Below are 19315 nucleotides of genomic sequence, written 5' to 3'. Positions count from 1 at the left end.
TGTTAGGACTCAAAGTGCAGGAGGGAGCTGTGTAATAAAGTATATAGGATGAAACTCTTGTTTCTGTTTTCCAGAAGCTAATCTGAGGGTTGTCATGGTAACTCACCAGGGTATAAGACTATTGTCAGCTTCAGGGTACAATTTTGGGCTACATACTTAAAAGAGGATATCAAGTGCGTGCATTAAAAGAGTTAGAGAAAAATCTTTTAGAAGTGGATTGAAACTGATTTCAGATTTTGGTTTGGACTTTTGAGACAGTCGGTGCCTTGGGAGAAAACAACAGAAATATCTTGCTATAAAAGTCTTGCTAAATCTTGCTAAAAGTTTGGTGGGGTGAGGGGGGAGCAGAGGAGAAGATAAGATTCACACCAGGTAGTAGGACTAAAAGAAAGAATCTGAAAGTCAAAAATAGCTCGAGGCACTTGGTAATTTAAATATACACATTCTTATAAATCAAAGATATAAGAGGAATTGTGTTCTGCTTTTAGCTTCTCTGTTGTCATCTTGGTGTTACTTATGGAAGATTCCATTTCAGTGGATTTTATCCTATATTCTTTTCATTGTGAAATCGTTGCTCTTATGTATTAATAACTTTATTCAGCTTTTCCCCTTTTCACAGAAAATCATAAATGAAACAGATTCTCTTTGCAGCAGTGTATTTTCAGAACAATTATTCCTGGTGAAGCTATTTAACTATATGGAATTCTACAACTAAATTTTTATTTAATTTTTTGAGTATGGTAGTATCGAAGCCTCCCTCTTTGGTTTCTCAGATTCAAGTACCATATCCTTGGAGGAACAGGGCTGTGTACAAACCAGCATTGCCTTTCTGGAGCGTTAGCTTTACTAGAAAATTTAGGGTAAAACAGATTATGGGATAGAATGCCAAATTCACAACAACGTTTAAGACAGAACTAGAAACAAATTTCCATTTTGAGGCTGGACAGCTTTGCACACCCTGCACTTCCCACACCTGCCCTGTGATTCTCACTGTTAATACTTTTGGGAAAAATTTGAGAAGTCACCATTCAAGCAGTCAGTCTCTTGGGGAAACCTGAGGACAAATCTAAACAGTGCAATGTGCCAGTAGCCCTAAATTATTATTTAATTATTTACACTTGGTTTGGGGCCTTGTGATTTGTCCTTTTATAGCAGTCACAAGGTGGAGTGTGGCTTAGTGTGACTTTAAGCCAGAGGTCAACAATCTACTCCCCAAATGCTGAATCAGGTCCCACCACCTGTTGTTCTACAGTCCACAGGCTCAGAATGGTTTTTATATTTTTCCATGGTTAAAAAAATCAAAATATTTCATGATATGTGAAAGTTATATGAAATTCAAATTTCAGGCGTAAAGTTTTTATTGGAATACAGCCACATTCCTTCACTTATGCATTGTCTGGGGCTACTTTCTTGCCATAAGGGCAGAGTTCAGTAGGTGCCACAGAGACCATATGGCCCGCAAAGCCTACAATATTCACTATCTGGTCCTTTCAGAAAATCTTAGCGAACCCTTAATCTAAGTCATGATCTTTACCGCTGCCAAGTTGCAGCCTGGGTTATCTAACCATAAAACATCAATCAAATTATATTAATATACTCCACTAATGAGAGCTGTTCTGATAAGAGTTACTTGTCCTGCTAAAGAAGCCTGAAAGTGCAGAGACCAGATTTCTCAATGGTAACCAAGAAGATAAGATACACAAAGAGAATACAAGAGATATTGTTACACTTCTAAGTAATCTCTTCCAAAGGAAATGAAAAACTTTACAATGCTATTTGCTGTTAGGTTTCCTTTTTCATATCAGAAACCAAAATGCCCTAGTTTCAACCCCGTGGAAACGGTGGAGACACTCCCACTTGATCAGCGATTTTCTTTCTGAGGAATTAATGATCAGTGTGTGCAAGTTCAAACTCTGACCTTATTTGTCGAATTGTCACGTTGATTGTGCTGGAAAAATGACAAAAGGAAGGAAGCATTTAGATATATGTCTTCTGAGACTTCATTCATCTTTGATTAGCTGAAGAAGCCATAAGAAAAGCTTTCTGGACAGATAACCAGCTTGAAGAAAGATATTCTTTTGAATTAAAAAGCTAGTTGTGATTTGTGATTCTCTTTTAGCCAAGTCTCCTGTCTAACTCTAAAGTCTGGAGACTGTAGTACTTTTTCTTGGGTCTTAGCCAATCTTCTAAAAAAGAAAACAGAACAACTGGATAAACAATTGTATCATTGCCTTATTGGAGTGCTTCTCAGTTTTCCTGCCCATGCACATACTGGGTAATGTTCATGTATTGTGTGCTCAAGGTGATACATAATCCCAGGATCTGACTCTTGCAAACACTTGTTTCACACTCAGGCTTATAGAATACAAGAGAGTATATGGAAAGTTATCAATCCACTCATGTATATTTTAAATAAATCTCAGTACATTTATGCCAGTTTTAGGACTTGTGAACAGCACATTTGTTGAGACACATCTCACACAAATGAGTCACAAGACCTCAGTTGAATGAGAACTATTTAACCGAGGCAATATACCCAAAACACTGGATGCCTTGGCCCTATAGCCTCGGGAGAGCATTCTCAGGGCAGCAACCTGGATAGCAGTGGAGCTGGTCTCAGCATCGGCGTCACGGTACTTGTGTGAGATGAGGCTCCCGGAAGTCGAGCTTGAACTGCCTCGTACAGCCCACATTTGGCTCCGCCCCTGGGACGCCTTTCCTCTTTCGAATTCGTTGCCCATCAGTGCAGTGGGCTGCTCAGTCCTACTGGACTCAGGTACAGATAAGGGCTCAACCCTCATCTCTGTGGCATTCCCCACAAGCTGCCAAAGGTTCTCAGAATCCTCACAAACTGCTAGGAGAAAGGCTTTGTGACATCAGGATGACTTATTTCTGTGCATGCTCTCCAGAATTTTCAAGAATGGACTCATTTTCTTTAGACATAAAGGACGCTTTTCAAGGTCATACCTTCTCAGAATCTTTTGCCCTTAAGTATTTAGGACAGCAGGTACTTCAGGCATGAGCAGCCTCCAAAATTGTTCGGTGTGAAAAAAAATCATTTCGCACATCGTGCCTTCCTTTAATGAGTTTAAGAAATGGAGGGGAAAGTTCTGGTACAGTGAATTTAGGTTAAAAGGATTCCTAGTTTTAAGGAGAAAATGAAACCTCTTCAGTCAATACACTGGCTTTTAGATTTCCTCTGTTTCCTTTCACAGCAGCCTGTGGCTTCATCAGATGTGAGTAGCAGAACTGATCCAGCAGATCAGCGGGGGAGTGCCAGGCAGCAGTAATGTGGCACCAGGCAAGTTAGGATAATTGTGAATCTGCGGGGAATCTTCATTCCTTAGAGAGTTGCAGGTCTAATTGCCAAAAACAGGGGCACGTCCCTAGTCCTGAAGTGGAAGAAACAAAGTCATTTGAATATGAATATGGTGGCTGCAGTGTGTTCTGCAGAAGCAAGAAGTCTGCTCTGAATATAATAAGGCTTGTTGTAAAATCCAAGATTTAATTAATATCAGATCTCTAGATAATATATTCATACAATATACAACTTAATTTCTGGAAATGGCCTACACTGCTTGGCGGCCACAAACTCGACACTAAGGCTGCCCACAGAGCCCTGTCCATCTGGTTTGACTTTTCTACTTGTGCCCCCTGATCAAGAGATAAAGCTTTTTCTTTCTAGAAATAAACAGTTCTTACTTTCTGACTTTGAACAATATCCTTTCTCTGTTTATTTTCTCTTTTTACTGTCTTAAATGCTTTATAACAAAGTCATTTTTTCCTTTTTTCATTTTTTGTTTGCTTTTCCCACTTTACTTAGTAATTGTGTTACTTCAATTTAAAATATGAATATGCTGATGTTTTCAAACATCCTCTTTCAAAAGAAGAGATAGGGTTTGATAGATTTTCCTAGTGTCAGAAATCCATTTAGCAATATGTTGAAAAAAAAAGTACCATTGATTAGACTGGATTTTTCATGTCATTCTTATAGTTTCTATTTTTTACAGCTTTATTGAAGTACAAACTACATACAATAAAATCCAATAATTTTAAGTGTATATTTAGAAGAGTTCTGATAAATGTATAAAGCCCTGTAACCACTACCAAAATCGACATAGAGAACACTTTCATCACCCCAAAGACTTCCTTCCTGGCCCTCTGCAGTAAATCCTCTTTTCCTACTCCCTCCCCCAGCCCCTGAAGGGCCACTCATCTCCCTGTCACTACAGTCTGCCTTTTTAGAATTTTGTATAAATTGAATTATATTGCATTATGCTATTGACTCCGCCTTCCTTCACTCAGCTTAATGCTTTTGAGATTTGTCCACATCCAGTAGCTTGTTCCTTTTTATTGTTACATGTATCAGTAGTTTATCCCTTTGGTGAAATGGTTTTCCACTGGATGGGTCTACCACAGTTTGCTTATCAGTTTACCAGTTGATGGGCATTTGGATTGTTTTCGATTTGGGGCTATTACAAAGAAGTTTCTACAAACATTTCCATACAAGTCTTTTCGTGGATACAAGTTTTTGTTTCCCTTGGATAGATACCTGTCAGTGAGATTACTGGGTCATATGGTAAATAAATGTATGTTTAACTTTTTAAGGAACTTCAATTTTCCAAAGTGACTCTACCATTTTGCATCCCCCTAGCAATATATAAGAGCTGTGGTTATTCTACATAATTACCAAAACTTGGAATTAGCAATCTTTTTCACTTGAGTCATTATAGTGGTAATTTATGTGATTTTAATATGCATTTCCCTAATGAATAATGATGTTTACTTTATCTGAAAAGATCTTTGGATTCATTGATTTTTCTCTTTCTGTTGTCCCTTTGCTGATTCACTGATTTCTACTTTTATCTTTTCTCTTCCTTCTGTGTACCTTGGTTTAATGTGGCCTTCTCTTTAATTCTTTTTTTTTTTCTTTTTTTTTTTTTTTTTGCGGTATGCGGGCCTCTCACTGTTGTGGCCTCTCCCTTTGCGGAGCCCAGGCTCTGGACGCGCAGGCTCAGCGGCCATGGCTCACGGGCCCAGCCGCTCCACGGCATGTGGGATCTTCCCAGACCGGGGCACGAACCCGCGTCCCCTGCATCGGCAGGCGGACTCTCAACCACTGCGCCACCGGGGAAGCCCCCTTAATTCTTAATTTGATTGCTTAATGTGAAAGCTTTAGATCTTTCTTCTCTTCTGTATAAACATATAGCATTGTAAATTTCTCACCAAACACTGCTTTAGCTGCATCACATAAATTTTGCTGTGTTGTGTTTTTATTTTTACTCACTTCAAAGTATTTTCTTTTTACCATGTGTTATTTAGAAGTACATTGCTTAATCCAGATATTTGAGGATTTTCCATGTATCTAGAAAATTGATTCTTATTTCCTTCCATTATAGTCAGAGTCATATGTTTTTAATTTTCAATTCTTTTAAATTTATTGAGATTTATTTTAGGCCCAAATCTGATGTATTTTCTTGAATGTTCCACATACAGTGAAAAAAAAAAACCTGTGAGTTCTGCTCTTTCTAGGTGGAGTGCTCTATATGTGTCAATTAGGTCAAGGTGGTGATAGCACTGATTTTGTTTACTACTGCATCCCAAGTGCCTAGAACTGTCGGTTCTCTAAACATATTTGTTGTATGAATGAATAAACAAGTGAATACATGATCTATATCATGACTATAATTATTATTTTTATCCTCCACTCAGAATTCTAAATATGGGGCTGGCTGCAGAATAATCTCAAATCTTAACTAGTGCCTCAATCTCAATGGCATCCAAACAATCTCATATGAGCAGTAAGTTGAAAGGCCATTCAGATCTCATTTTCTCCCTTTTATGTCATTTCTAAATCTATCACTGCAGGGTTTACTGCATATCCCTGGTTATTTAAACTTCAAGAGATTGCTGATCATTTCCTTCTAGATGTAAAATACCTTTCAATAATGTTCTGAAAGGAAACATCCAGAAGAAAAGACATTAAATATATTTAAGGAGAGTCAGCACATATTTGATTTCAGGCTGGACTGCTGAGGATGGTGGGGGGGTGGCAGAAGGAAGGGAGTTGATGGCACTGAAATTTTTATATCATAAGTACATTCTTTAGAGATTGCAAATTTTTTAAAAATTAATTAATTAATTATTTTTTTTTTGGCCGTGTTGGGTCTTCGTTGCTGCGCGCGGGCTTTCTCTAGTTGCAGCGAGTGGGGGCCAGTCTTGTTGCGGTGCACGGGCTTCTCACTGCGGTGGCTTCTCTTGTTGCGGAGCACGGGCTCTAGGCATGTGGGCTTCAGTAGTTGTGGCTCACGGGCTCTAGAGCGCAGGCTTAGTAGTTGTGGCGCAAGGACTTAGTTGTTCCGCGGCATGTGGGATCTTCCTGGACCAGAACTCGAACCTGTGTACCCTGCATTTGGCAGGCGGATTCTTAACCGCTGCACCACCTGGGAAGTCCTGATTGCAAATTTTTTATTGTACTCTTTCTTTACAAAGCTTTTCTTTCTTTGCCTGACCCTTTTAAACGAGATATTAGTCATGTTTGTGGTCCAGGAATAAAACTTGTAGTACCTGCAGTCAAGATGATCAGTCTTTTTAGAGTAGCCTCACCATTCCCCCCAAAAGTTATATTTCATATTTATTTCTTTTCAAAATTCAGGCCAATCAACATTAATTTTATTTTGAGACTTTTACAATATCCTTGAAATCACTGTAGATATACTAGATGCCAGAAAGCCACGATTTCTGGATTGGAATTGTAACTGCTTTGTCATTGTGAAGCCTATTAACTAGAGTTACAGTTTGTGTAGTCTCCAAAAGCGGCGGGAGAGTTATATTTTTCTAAATTAATGCATCTAAATTAACCCACGTAAAATTTGTGCATTATTAATGTCCGGCTTGACTTTCTGTCATTTCAATTCTCTGAGAGACTAATACCTTTTTCTTCTTTTTCTTTTTTGACTCCCTACAAGGAAACCTTGATAGAAATCAAGTCTGTCCAGTTTTGTTAGTTCTTGCCTTAAGTATAAGTGCTATCTTTAAAATCACAGAGCCCTGCTTGCTAGTCTGAGGTATTGTTAATTAGGCCAAAACATGTCTTAGCCTGAGAATTCATCTGCATAATTTTAAGTTTTAATATGTAAGAAAGCTAGTCAAGAGAACACTATGTGTGGGTTTTTCTTTTTTTTTTGGTTAAACCTGTTGAAACTAATTTAACACAATTCTTTGTAAAAATTTTCCTCTACCTCCCTGAGATAGTTTAACTAGATACTGCTGTGAGTATGCAAACATTAACTGGACATTCTCTTGTATTTAGCTCATGGTCTCCTACACTTTCCCCCTCACTATTTCTTCTTTATTACTCCCACAGGTTACTACAACCCAAAAGGGATTCTTTGTGGGCTTGTTTTTTTAGGTAGTCAGGAAGAAAGATTCTGCTCTGGTATGAAGGAGAATTATTCCAAATCCAAAAAGAACTGCTCTGTTCTGAGAGCCTGAGAGGGAGGCCATTAGTCACAGCTCTGGGGACCGACACTGCCCCACTGAGGAAGAAGTGGGTTGAGTGGGGACTTAGGCAACAGGCGCCCAAGCTACCATTCCCCAGGCTGCCACGGCACCCGGTGCTCCACTCAGCCAGAAAGCCAGCACGGACCCTGATCCCTCTGATGCCAAGAGGAGGAAAAACATGCTTCCTCTGAAAAGTGGGTTATAAATCATGGTGCAAGTCTATAGTAATATGGGTCCTCTTTGTCACCTATACATAGGAATTCAGTTGGGACGTTCTGGGATGGTACCTTGAGTCCCTAGTGCCATCCTGCTTTTGAAAAACCTTTCACTTTTGAGTGTGCTTTCATTCTGAGGCTGCACAGGGCCACTGACTCATTCTGGCTTTAAGTGGAAAAGGCACCCCTCCCTAAAAGGCAGGTGAATGCAGCCCTGTGCAGGGCACTCTGCTTGCCCAGTGTCCTTATGTAGTAACAGCCTGCACAAGTGTGTATGTGGCTGCCCTGTAGTTACATCTATGACCATTACCCGAGGGTCATTCTTGGCAGGAAATAGTCTGTCCTGGATGTCTCTTGAGATCATCTCTGAATTGTGATAGTCAGCAATTACAGGAAAGTTACAGGACAGATAAATCTGGCAATTATCACAAGCACCTCAGAGAAAGGCCATAATGTGTGGAAACCATGTCTGCTCTTTCTTTGGCCTTTCAGCTTAAATTTCCCTTCCTCAGAGAGGTCTTCCTCTATAGACACATCTAAAGGAGAGTCTCATGTTTTTTCTTCTTACAAGTGACAGTTACTGGATTTGTGTGTTTGTCTTATTACCTATGTTTTCAACTCTCTCCATGAGGTGTTCACAAATATACCCCCAACACAAAGCTACTACTTGACACAGAATTGGCCTTTAGTAAATACCCCTTGAATGAAGAAATGTCTTTGGCAACCTCTGACAATGGCAAAGATGGGAGGTATGAAGGTGATCTAAAAGAACAAGAGAACAGAGAGTGAACAGCAGCTCTTTTTTTTTTACACCAAAACTGTTTTATTTTTTATCCTCTTGTGCAGATTTGTTTATTCAGATTTTTTTAACATCTTTATTGGAGTATAATTGCTTTACAATGGTGTGTTAGTTTCTGCTTTATAACAAAGTGAATCAGCTATACATATACATATATCCCCGTATCTCTTCCCTCTTGCGTCTCCCTCCCTCCCACCCTCCCTATCCCACCCCTCTAGGTGGTCGCAAAGCACCGAGCTGATCTACCTGTGCTATGCGGCTGCTTCCCACTAGCTATCTATTTTACATTTGGTAGTGTATATATGTCCGTGCCACTCTCTCACTTTGTCCCAGCTTACCCTTACCCCTCCCCGTGTCCTCAAGTCCATTCTCTAGTAGGTCTGTGTCTTTATTCCCATTCCTGCCTCTAGGTTCTTCAGGACCATTTTTTTTTTTTTAGATTCCATATATATGTGTTAGCATACAGTATTTCTTTTCCTCTTTCTGACTTACTTCACTCTGTATGACAGAGTCTAGGTCCATCCACCTCACTACAAATAACTCAATTTCTTTTTATGACTGAGTAATATTCCATTGTATATATGTGCCACATCTTCTTTATCCATTCATCTGTCAATGGACACTTAGGTTGCTTCCATGTCCTGGCTATTGCAAACAGAGCTGTAATGAACATTGTGGTACATGACTCTTTTTGAATTATGGTTTTCTCAGGGTATATGCCCAGTAGTGGGATTGCTAGGTCATATGGTAGTTCTAATTTTAGTTTTTTAAGGAACTTCCATACTGTTCTCCATAGTGGCTGTATCAATTTACATTCCCACCAACAGTGCAAGAAGGTTCCCTTTTCTCCACATACTCTCCAGCATTTACTGTTTGTAGATTTTTTGATGATGACCACTCTGACTGGCGTGAGGTGATAGCTCATTTGCATGAACAGCAGCTCTTGATCAGAGGGATACAATCTATTGGATATCCCGTACTCCAGGGGCTTTTCTTGACTCTTCTACCTTTTTACAGATAAGAGATGCTGAGCAGCTGATGTTTCATTGTTTGTTTTTAGCTGACATCCACTGAGAATGCCAGGCACTGTGCTAAGTGCTTTATTTACATATATTATATCATCCGACCTGCACAACAAGTACCTTACATGTAAGTACCTTACAAGTACTTACATGATTGGACATGTGAACGCACATTTGCATCTTTGAAAGTTCGCAATTTGAAGGTTTGTATGCAGGGGACTTCCTGTATAACATTTCAATATATGCATATTGCACTATAACTTTTAAAATTCATTATTCAAACATGTGTGAAGGCCTAGGTGACAGGGAAGAAATAAAGGTAAGTCAGTCGACACCAAGAGGTTAAAAATCTAACTGTGATTATTTAAAACAAGACCCAGATATGATGGAATCTTTTGATCTTCTGTTTCAAATCCTAATACCCAGCTTCCCTTCATTAACCAATCTGACATACGGACCTCCTACCCACAGGACCTGAGCTTCTATTCCTCTGTGTCCTGGTGATGGTTTGGTAGCTTAGCTTGCACGTGAAGAGAACACAGGCACAGGGTAGGGGACAGAGGAGCACTGAGGGGTAATCCATTCCCCTCCTCCTTCTCTGCCTCCCTGGCCCCAGCAAATGAGAAAATTCAGGCAACTCAGTCTGTGACTTTTCCAGGTCTGAATGTGGGGTAACATGCAGACATATATGATTCACCAATTTTTTTACAATCTTGTGTACTACAAAGATATGGCTGAAGACAAACTCAAGTTTAACCTGCATTTTATTTTGTAAATGTTTTGTAAAGTTGTACTTAATTTTTTTTTTTTTTTTTTTTTTGGCTGCCTTGCATGCAGCGTGCAGGATCTTAGTTCCCCGGGCCCATGGCATTGAAAGCACGGAGTCCTCACCACTGGACCGTCAGGGAATTGCCATACTTCATGTATTTTAATTCCCCTTGGTTATTATCCATGCTAGGCAGAAAGTATTTAAAATCGCAAAAACACTCCTGTCTGCACCTTGAGGCCTACACCACCAAACATTAAGAATGGTTCATCTTTTAGGAAAACAATGGGAAAAAACATAGAGCTCTTTCAGGAAAAAAAAAATGAAAATTGCTTATGCTGCAATTTGAAGTCAACCATGCTACTCTTCTTTAGGTTGTTTTTGGTCACTATACCTTAATTGTGTGCAGTCAAGATGAAGATGTCATTGGAGATAAATGTTTTCTACATGATCCTGAGCAAGACCAAGCAATTTATTTCAATTCAGCAAACATTTTTCACAAGTCTAGGACCAGGGTAGCCGCTATAGGCAGAGAGTATAAAGAGTAGTAGAATCTTAATAGGAAATGACTGTGTTATAGAGTAGAACAATTATGTAAACGAGAGAGGAGATTGCAGCTGGTGAGGGTGTGGGTGTGGGAGGAGAATATGGTAGAGCTGGTGCTAGGAATTGGTGTACAATATCATTTCAATTAAGAATTCCTCCAGACCATGACCTCCTCGAAGGCAGCAGGCAGGACTGTATCAAGGGTCACTGGTTTCTGTTTGGGGCATTACTTCTCTCCCACTCATGCTTCTCCCTTCCAGCCCCACTTCCCTCACCAAAAGAAGAGATCAATGCAAGGGAAAATTCTTTCTCTTCAAATGCAAAATGTATTATTTGGCTGAGGGCCAATAATGTAGACAAACCATCCACAAAATATAGTGAAGGTAAGGGCATAATTCACGCTATGAGAAAGTGATACAAACCTTTTGAGATTTCAAAGAATCATTCACAGGACTAAAAAAGGAGGGGGAGCAAGTAAAGCAGAAAAGCCAGGATATGTGTGTTGCCAGTTTAGTACAGTCATGGTGTTATAAAAGGATCCACCCAGATGACCTTGTTTTATTTATTTAATCAGTTAATCACACTCTCTCTGAAACTTTTGGACACAAGTGCAGAAATAAAGGTATTCATGAAGTCAGACTTGCATTTGCCAGGAAGTAGTAAAGAATGTCAATTTAGTCTCTGCTACCTGGGCAAGTCCTAAGGGGAAGATGAGCTCATGAATGCGTACACAGATCATTACAAGGCTGAATTAAAGTACATTAAATATGAAAGTCGGATATGAACCCCTGAGGGTTATACAACATAAAAAGAATAGTTGAAGAACGACCTGAAGCTTTAAAAGGGGGAAGAGTTACTACTCGCTCTTCAAGGAAACACATATAAAGCTTAGGATTTGAAAACCGTAGTTCTCCAGCTGATCTAAATGAATGTAAATTGAGGGGGAGGGCCTTCCTTTATCCTTCCTTTTGTGGTCTCCACAGGCTCTGGACCCAACCGGACCCTATAACTCTTACCTGAATTGGATAGAGCTGAAATAAAGAGGTAAACATCCTAAATCATCCACTGAAACCTTCTTGAAAGGGTAAGTTTGATTTATTTACCAATTTTTTAAAATGATATAGTTACTTAGCAAAGTATATGCCGTCGGCTAAAACGTTGAACATTTATTTTAATATTTCATTTTTGGGTAACACTGTCTTCGGTATGCCCCTCCCCCAGCCCACCAGAAGTGTCACATTCAGGGAGTGTGCTGTGCTATAAACCTTCGGCATATTAATGAATTGGTGTCACTAGGGGACTCAATGGGGACCAAAAGTTTAAACTTTAAAGACTTTAAAATAGAATAAAATGGCTGCCAATTAAAATGAAGAAACATGAAAATTCATACAAAGGAATAGGAAAAAAATGTGAATTAAAGTCAAGATAATGCCGAGACTATGGAAAGCATTAAAAAACGGAGAAGTAGGAATAGGAAGGAGAGTTATGTGCAAAGACAGATTAAAGAACCATAATGTGGACAGGGGATTTTTTTTTTTTTTATGCAGGAGTCAGTTGAAGATTCTCAAAAATAATCCGAAGTGATTGAAAAGAGGTATTTGGTCCAAAAACATGAACTAATATAGACATTTTTTTAAATTGAAGTATAGTTGATTTATGACGTTGTGTTAATTTCTGCTGTATAGCAAAGTGATTCAGTTATACATATATATATTCACATTATTTTTTCATATTCTTTTCCATTATGGTTTATCACAGGATATTGGATACAGTTCCTTGTGCTATACAGTAGGACTTTGTTGTTTAGCCATCCTATATATAATAGTTTGCATCTGCTAACCCCGAACTCCCCACTCCATCCTCCTCATGCCCCCTTCCCCTTGGCAACCACAAGTCTGTTCTCTATAGACATTCTTTTTGACAGGTAATGACTAGGCTAAAAGTTGTGGAGAACCACAAAAGTAAACAGTGAGAGTAAACATTTTGGAATAATGAAGAAAACATTTACACTGCCTAGGTATACATTATTAAAATTTCAGGAATGTCTGCTTACTGTAATAACTAACATGAAAAAAATCAGGAAGACAAAATCTAGAAAGAAAAAAATACTGATTTGTTTCTTATAATCTCAGAAATGGACCTAACCACACATATTTATAGTTAATGGAGATTAAATGATTACTTAAAAGTGGGTTTAGGCTCACAAGCAAATTTATCCTAGAGAATTCTGAAGCCAAAACTCAGCAATCACAAACCTGGAAACCTGGATGATTCTACCTGACAGACCAATGAGCCTCCAATATTGAAAGAAGTCCTTTTATTCTGTGGTATAATTTCAAATTCTTATTTACTCTACATTCAGCAAACTGAGAATCCTACTAGTAAAAAGTAAATAACAAAGCACACCACCTTGGAATTCTGCATGTCTTTGACTGCGAAGAATCTTTAGCAATACTGCAACTAAAGACCCAGGTACAATTCTTTCAATAACAAATTCTGACTTAATTTGAAAGTAAATAAACTAATTTCAGACTATACGTTTCAGAAGGAATAAGGCGTGAAGAATTTAAATCTTGTTCAGTGCTTTTCTTCCACAGAGACAAACGAAAATGAGATGGGGGAGAAAAGTCCTGTAAAGAAAAAGTATTCAGTCAGCTTTTGAGCTCTTTGGTGTAAAGAACTGGTCATCAGAGTGAAATTTTACTAATCATTGGATTCTGGTCTGCTCATTTAGTTTCCATCTTGTATAAGCAGAACATCATGTGTTTGCATGTTCCTTTATTTGAAGTGATTCCACATTTAGGGTCAGTTATACCTTGAGAGGCTTTGTGCTTGCTTATTATTCCTGGTATAACAGAAATATTAGCCAATGTGCCTTTAAAGCTTAAAAGACCAGCAAATGTAATTCAGTATCTAAGTTTTTAAATTCTTTTGGTTATCTTATTTGGCATTTAACCGACCTTTTTACTAACTTCACTTGTTACTTAAATGAGTAAATTTTATTTTTTCTGCAGGTATTTGAATCCATAATGACAATTTTGTAGATGCTTACACATGCTTTGAGAAAGTGTGTTGTGTGTGTTCATAACTTAAAGAAAATCAGTATCTGTCTCATGTGCGCCAATTTAGAAGAATTCACCTAACACATCGAGGTATTATTCTATGCCACAGAAAAGATGAGTCATCAGCCTCTGCCCTCAAAGACATGACCATCTATTTTAGCTAATTTAATTTACAATTTATGTTCTTTTCATAGGATGAAAGATTAATAAGCTCTGCGTGTACTGAGTAGGCACCTTGCCTGAGCAGTTAGGAGATAAAAGGATTTTGAAGTCAGATGGACCTGGGCTTGAACCCTGGCTGTGCACACTTAAGACTTTTGTTCCTTGGAGGCTGAGATTTCCACTTACAAAATGTGGGTGCTGATTTTTAGCTTACAGAGATGTCAAGAGGGTTAAGTATGATAATGCATATAAAACACCTGTCACGTAGCTAAGCCCTACATTTTTAGCCTCCCCCGCCCCCGTATATGTTATTTCAATGAAATGCTCAGCTTTAACATTGTCCATAATTTCCTCCATTAATTTTGGTCTAGGATTTTAAAATAATTTCGTAAATGCAACCAGGTTGTAATTGGAGTACTTTGGGAGGTGAATGAGGCGCAATCTAGTTGTTTAAAATTCGAAGACCACATAGGAATGCCAGAGCATGAAGCTCAAAAGCCCAGCCACAACCCTTCACACATCTATCACCAGTCACAGCCTCCGCTGTTAGAAATGATCTGCCAGGGCTGGGAGTGTCCCTAGGGAGAACAACAGGAGAAGAGGATTCATCGTGTTTCTAAAAAACCTGGAGAAAAGTGGTGAAGGAGATACAGATTTGTTTTGCCAGTGTTCTATTTAGAAAAGAAAAAAAAAGGGCACATAAATTACATCGATAGAATTTGACTAGAAATAAATATTGGGACTTCTCACCCTTCTGCCCCCAATTTACCAGATCCATTGTGTAGTTTTTCACGGAGAGAACACAAAGGGAAGTCCTTTCATTCCTAGCCAGCTCTTTGCCCATAGCCCTCCCTCCTTTTCCCATTCTGTTTAATCGAGTTGAACCATAAGGAAAGTAAACTTGAGGCCAAACTTTAATTCTCTACCTGAAACCCAGATAGTCGGTTTCCTCTTTGTCCTACTGGTCGCTCTTTGAAACAATCTCCCTCAAAAGAGAATCAGCGTACTTCCTACAATGATTGGGGAGACAGAAGGGTGTCCCTAATCAAGAAATTCTGAAACTTAACTGAGGTCCTCAAACCCTACTAGTCTGGGGGGGAGACTTTGTCATACTTTAATTCTCCTCTTTCCACATTTCATGCCTAATGATTTAGGGAACGTTAAAAAAGAAAACCCTGGATGAAGGGTTATCTTCCTGTATTTTTTAAAGTGGGACCATCTCTTTCATTTTTGTTGAATCTGTTGGTATTTTGGTGGAGGCTTTCTAGCTTGTTTTTCTTCCTCCACTGTGATTTTCTTTTAATTTCATTTAAGAAAATTTAAATTGCAAAATAACGTACACAAAGTGCACAAATCTTAACGTATAGATAGCTCAGTGAATTTTTTTTTTTTCGATACGTGGGCCTCTCACCGCTGTGGCCTCTCCCGCTGTGGAGCACAGGCTCCGGACGCGCAGGCCCAGCGGCCATGGCTCACGGGCCCAGCCGCTCCGCGGCATGTGGGATCCTCCCGGACCGGGGCACGAACCCGTGTCCCCTGCATCGACAGGCAGACTCTCAACCACTGCGCCACCAGGGAAGCCCCCAGATAGCTCAGTGAATTTTTATATATTGCTATACCTGTATACTTCAACCAGAACAAGATCTTAGGATATTTTTAGCACTCATGGAAGGCTCCCTGGTGTCACTTTCCATTCAATTAAGCCCTCCATGGTGAACAGTCTTCTGACTTCTAAATTTTGCCTGATTTTGAACTTCCCATAAATGAAACCATAACTGTGTACTTTTTTGGCATATGGTTTATTTTGAGCAAAATTAAGTCAGTGATATTCATTCATACTGTTCCATATATCAATAATTTTTTCTTTTGTTTTATAGTATTCCATTGTGTGAATATACCACAATATATCTTTCCCTGTTGATGAATATTTGTGTTGTTTCCATTATTTGGCTGTTTTTAGTAAAGCTGCCTTGAACATCTCCGCTGTGGATTCTCAATTTTCTCCAGGCCCCTTCTCTGTAGGATTGTGATGAGTAGAATTGTGGGGAGGATTTACATGCACAAGTTAATCTTGCTCCAGGTTCATTCTTCAGATTACTTTGGTACAAGGGAGGAAGGGAGGAAGGAGAGAGAAAGAAAGAAAGAAAGAAAAAGAAAGAAAGAGGGAGGGAGGGATGGAGGCAGGAAGGAAGGGAGGAAGAAAGAAAGAGAGAGAGAGAAAAGGAAAGAAAGGAAGGGGGAAGGAAGGAAAGAAGGAGGGAAATGTGTAGGCATGTTAGTAAAAAACAAACTCATAATTTTTTGCAATGGCTAAATAAGTAACGCTTCCATGATTACAGACTTCTTTACCTCACTTTTGGAAATAATCCATGCCCTCTTGAAATTACTTAAAGAGCTTTGACATATCCCTTTAAAATGTGATAAAGTCATAGTGTCAAGTGCAAGTTCCAGAGCCAAGTTCACTAGGAAGGTTGGTTGACTTTTGAGTATATTTCCTAAAAGGTTTTTGTTTTTTTAACTTCATGAAGAGTCCAAACAGTTGAACAAATCCCAGAGACTGAGGAAAACAGTGAAATGCAGTTTTAACTATTCACGCTTTATGACGCTCCATTGCTGACTCTTTATCTTTTGATTCCTTATTCCACTTCCCCTAGATTTTTCTGCTTTTGTTGTTACTTAATTTGCTCCCTCAAATGTGAAAAGTCATCAGACATTCAACTTTTCCTTTGAGCCCTAGAATCTACTACGTTAATAAGTTATCTAGACAATTACCTAAACACCATCCCTTTTCAACTTTTATATATAGATCATCTTAGAAACTGGTCAGTTAAAATAATCAGTGCATGGTAAGTAGCAAATTAATTTTCAACAGTTTTTTCTTATTAGAGATTTTCCTTTCTATCATTAAGATTAAGGCTAGTTTTTAATTGTGTGTTCATTTTGGGAATGTTGGCTATTTTTAATTGTGTTCTTGTTTAGTTATGGGGAAATATATTCTTTGTAACATCATCACTCAGTGTTTGAAGTCAGAGTATAGTCATTTTCAATTAAGTTCATGCCAAATGATGATTGAGAGATTGCCTGAGAAATCAAATTATATCAAGCCATAGAACCTCCTAAGAGAAACCGCTTGGTACGGTAGAATAAATTGCAAATGATATGAAAATAGTGACAAATGGCTGTGCAAACATGGCAAGCCAAATTCTGGACGTCAATTCTTTAACCAAGAAGTGTTAATCTAAAAACAAACAAACAAAATTTGTCAATCTCAGGGTTTTAACAATCATAGGTAAAAATTTTAAATGTGATTAGAATTTGCCTATGACATTTACCCCCAGCATCTAGGGCTGTATGAGTGGAGCTTCTTTGAGTGTTTTGCCTCACCACTCATGCTGGAAACAGTTTTATTTAAAGACAGAATGGAAAGTATATAGGTCAAAGTTAAGAGAGAAAAGGTTAAGTATTTGTGTTAAAGGCGGTGGCCATAGAACTGCATTAGATGAGTATATGAAAGGCTCGTTCTTTGTTACATTGCTTGGAAGGACATTTTTGAGTCTGCTGTGTCTTCTTTAAAAACCACATTAGCAGCTCCATCTGGGAAAGAGTTCTCTGTCCTAACCAACATTCCAAGGCCAACTAGCCCTTTGTTAGCTCTGTAGTTCTGGGCTCAGAAAGGCTGAAGTGATAAAAATATAAATTGTGATTCTATTAAGGAAAAAATATCTAGCGAGAGCTGGTTTTAAATTCCTGTGATAGTGTTTAGCTTGTTCAAGGTTCGCATTCAACATTTACAATTGGCTCAGTGTTATGGAGGAGAAACCTGTTGATACAGCTCCTTTAAGTGCGATGGGTTTCAAAACAACCCTGCAGATAGCACACATTCCTGTGGTGGGAGTCCGAGGGCGAACCGAAAGCCTTCCCCATTCATTCAAAGAAGGAGAAAGAAACTGAACTTACCTCCCAACAGGTGAAGTTAAGCACGTCCTGTAAGTGGATTGATTTGTTCTATAAATCGAAGTTCTGTTCACAGGGGCCTTAAGAAATATGCTTTCTCACCCGATACCCTTCTATTCCCCCACCTCACCCCGACAGCCCCCAGGCTCACTGCTGGGAAAATATTTATTTCTTCTTCAGAGATGCCTTTCTTCCGCCTTGATTATAGTATTTTTTTTCTTTCTTTTTAGCTCAAAAGGAGAATTTTTCCCCCTTTTCATCCTGCGTGCCTTGTCTGATACATTGTTTCTCTTTTCTTTTGTTACTATGCTCCTGCACATCTTACAAATGTGAGTTTTATATCAAAATAATACAAAATAAATGCATGCTCTAAAATAATAAAGAAATAGTACAGCTCTTCTCAGTGATTATATTCTATGAGCATTTAAACTTTTGAAAGTGCTTAGAAATTTCTTTTTAAAAAAACTATCAAAAAACTTCTTACAGAAACTCATTTTGTGAAGTTTTTTACTTTTGCTCTTGTGGATTGTTTATAAAAAATACCTAGTGTGTTTCAGAAATATGCATATTTTAGTGTAGGGGAGGTTCAATAGTTTAAGACTTTAGACTGATTTTTCATTTGCAATTAATCTGTACATTTATCCATAGAGTGGTTTTTATATAATTTTCAGCAGAGGTAGATAAAAACATTACTCAGTGCAACAACTTAAAAAAAAAGAATAACATAAGAGTTGCTGATACTATGCTTTGAAAGCCATGTCCTAGTATTGCTACTTAAAATTTTGGAACTGTTCTCCGACTCTGTAGCAAAGTAGAGGCTTTCTGAGGTGTATCTTTACCTGTTCTGAATTCCTCCCCTTCCCTGTGTTTGGCCCCCCAGTCTCAGTGGTTCTTGATATTCAAAGACAGGCTCCTGAGCTGCTGACAGTGTCTAGTTGGAGCCATGGGCTGCTCTGACTCATCCACACTTTTATCTTCTGAGACCATTCATTTTAGGAGCAGTGACATCAGTTTTCCAGGAGGCTGGCTAACTAAGACTACCACTGAAGGAATGAAGTTAAAGGACTTGGAATAGCACCTGATTCATAGTAGGAGCGCTATAGGCATTCGTTGGACAAAAGTTTTCAACTCTTTCTTTCGTGCCAGTTATATTTCTAACCAGGTCATGAGGGAGTGAGTTTTCTTTTTTGTTTGTATTGCAGTTATAACCCTGGCTTTGAAAATATTGTGACTTGACATGGTCCAAATTAAGTAAATAAGTTTTACTCTAGCATTCCAAGCCCTCC

General features: G+C 38.7%; 1 protein-coding gene across 1 annotated transcript in view; it reads left to right on the top strand.

Annotated features, from left to right (window-relative positions):
• Positions 1 to 3224: 3224 nt before the first annotated feature.
• The window catches only part of SLC39A10 (solute carrier family 39 member 10), a 113598-nt gene continuing 97507 nt past the window's right edge, over positions 3225 to 19315 (top strand). The window contains exons 1-2 of the mRNA XM_019939241.3: positions 3225 to 3301; positions 11835 to 11935. The gene's annotated coding sequence lies outside the window, so the exon portion shown is untranslated. The remainder of the gene's footprint in view (positions 3302 to 11834; positions 11936 to 19315) is intronic.

Source organism: Tursiops truncatus, chromosome 7, assembly GCF_011762595.2.
Source record: "Tursiops truncatus isolate mTurTru1 chromosome 7, mTurTru1.mat.Y, whole genome shotgun sequence".
NCBI classification, from domain to species: Eukaryota; Metazoa; Chordata; class Mammalia; order Artiodactyla; family Delphinidae; genus Tursiops; species Tursiops truncatus.
Note: the sequence above shows the minus strand (reverse complement) of the source record. Positions and strands in the feature narration are given on the sequence as shown.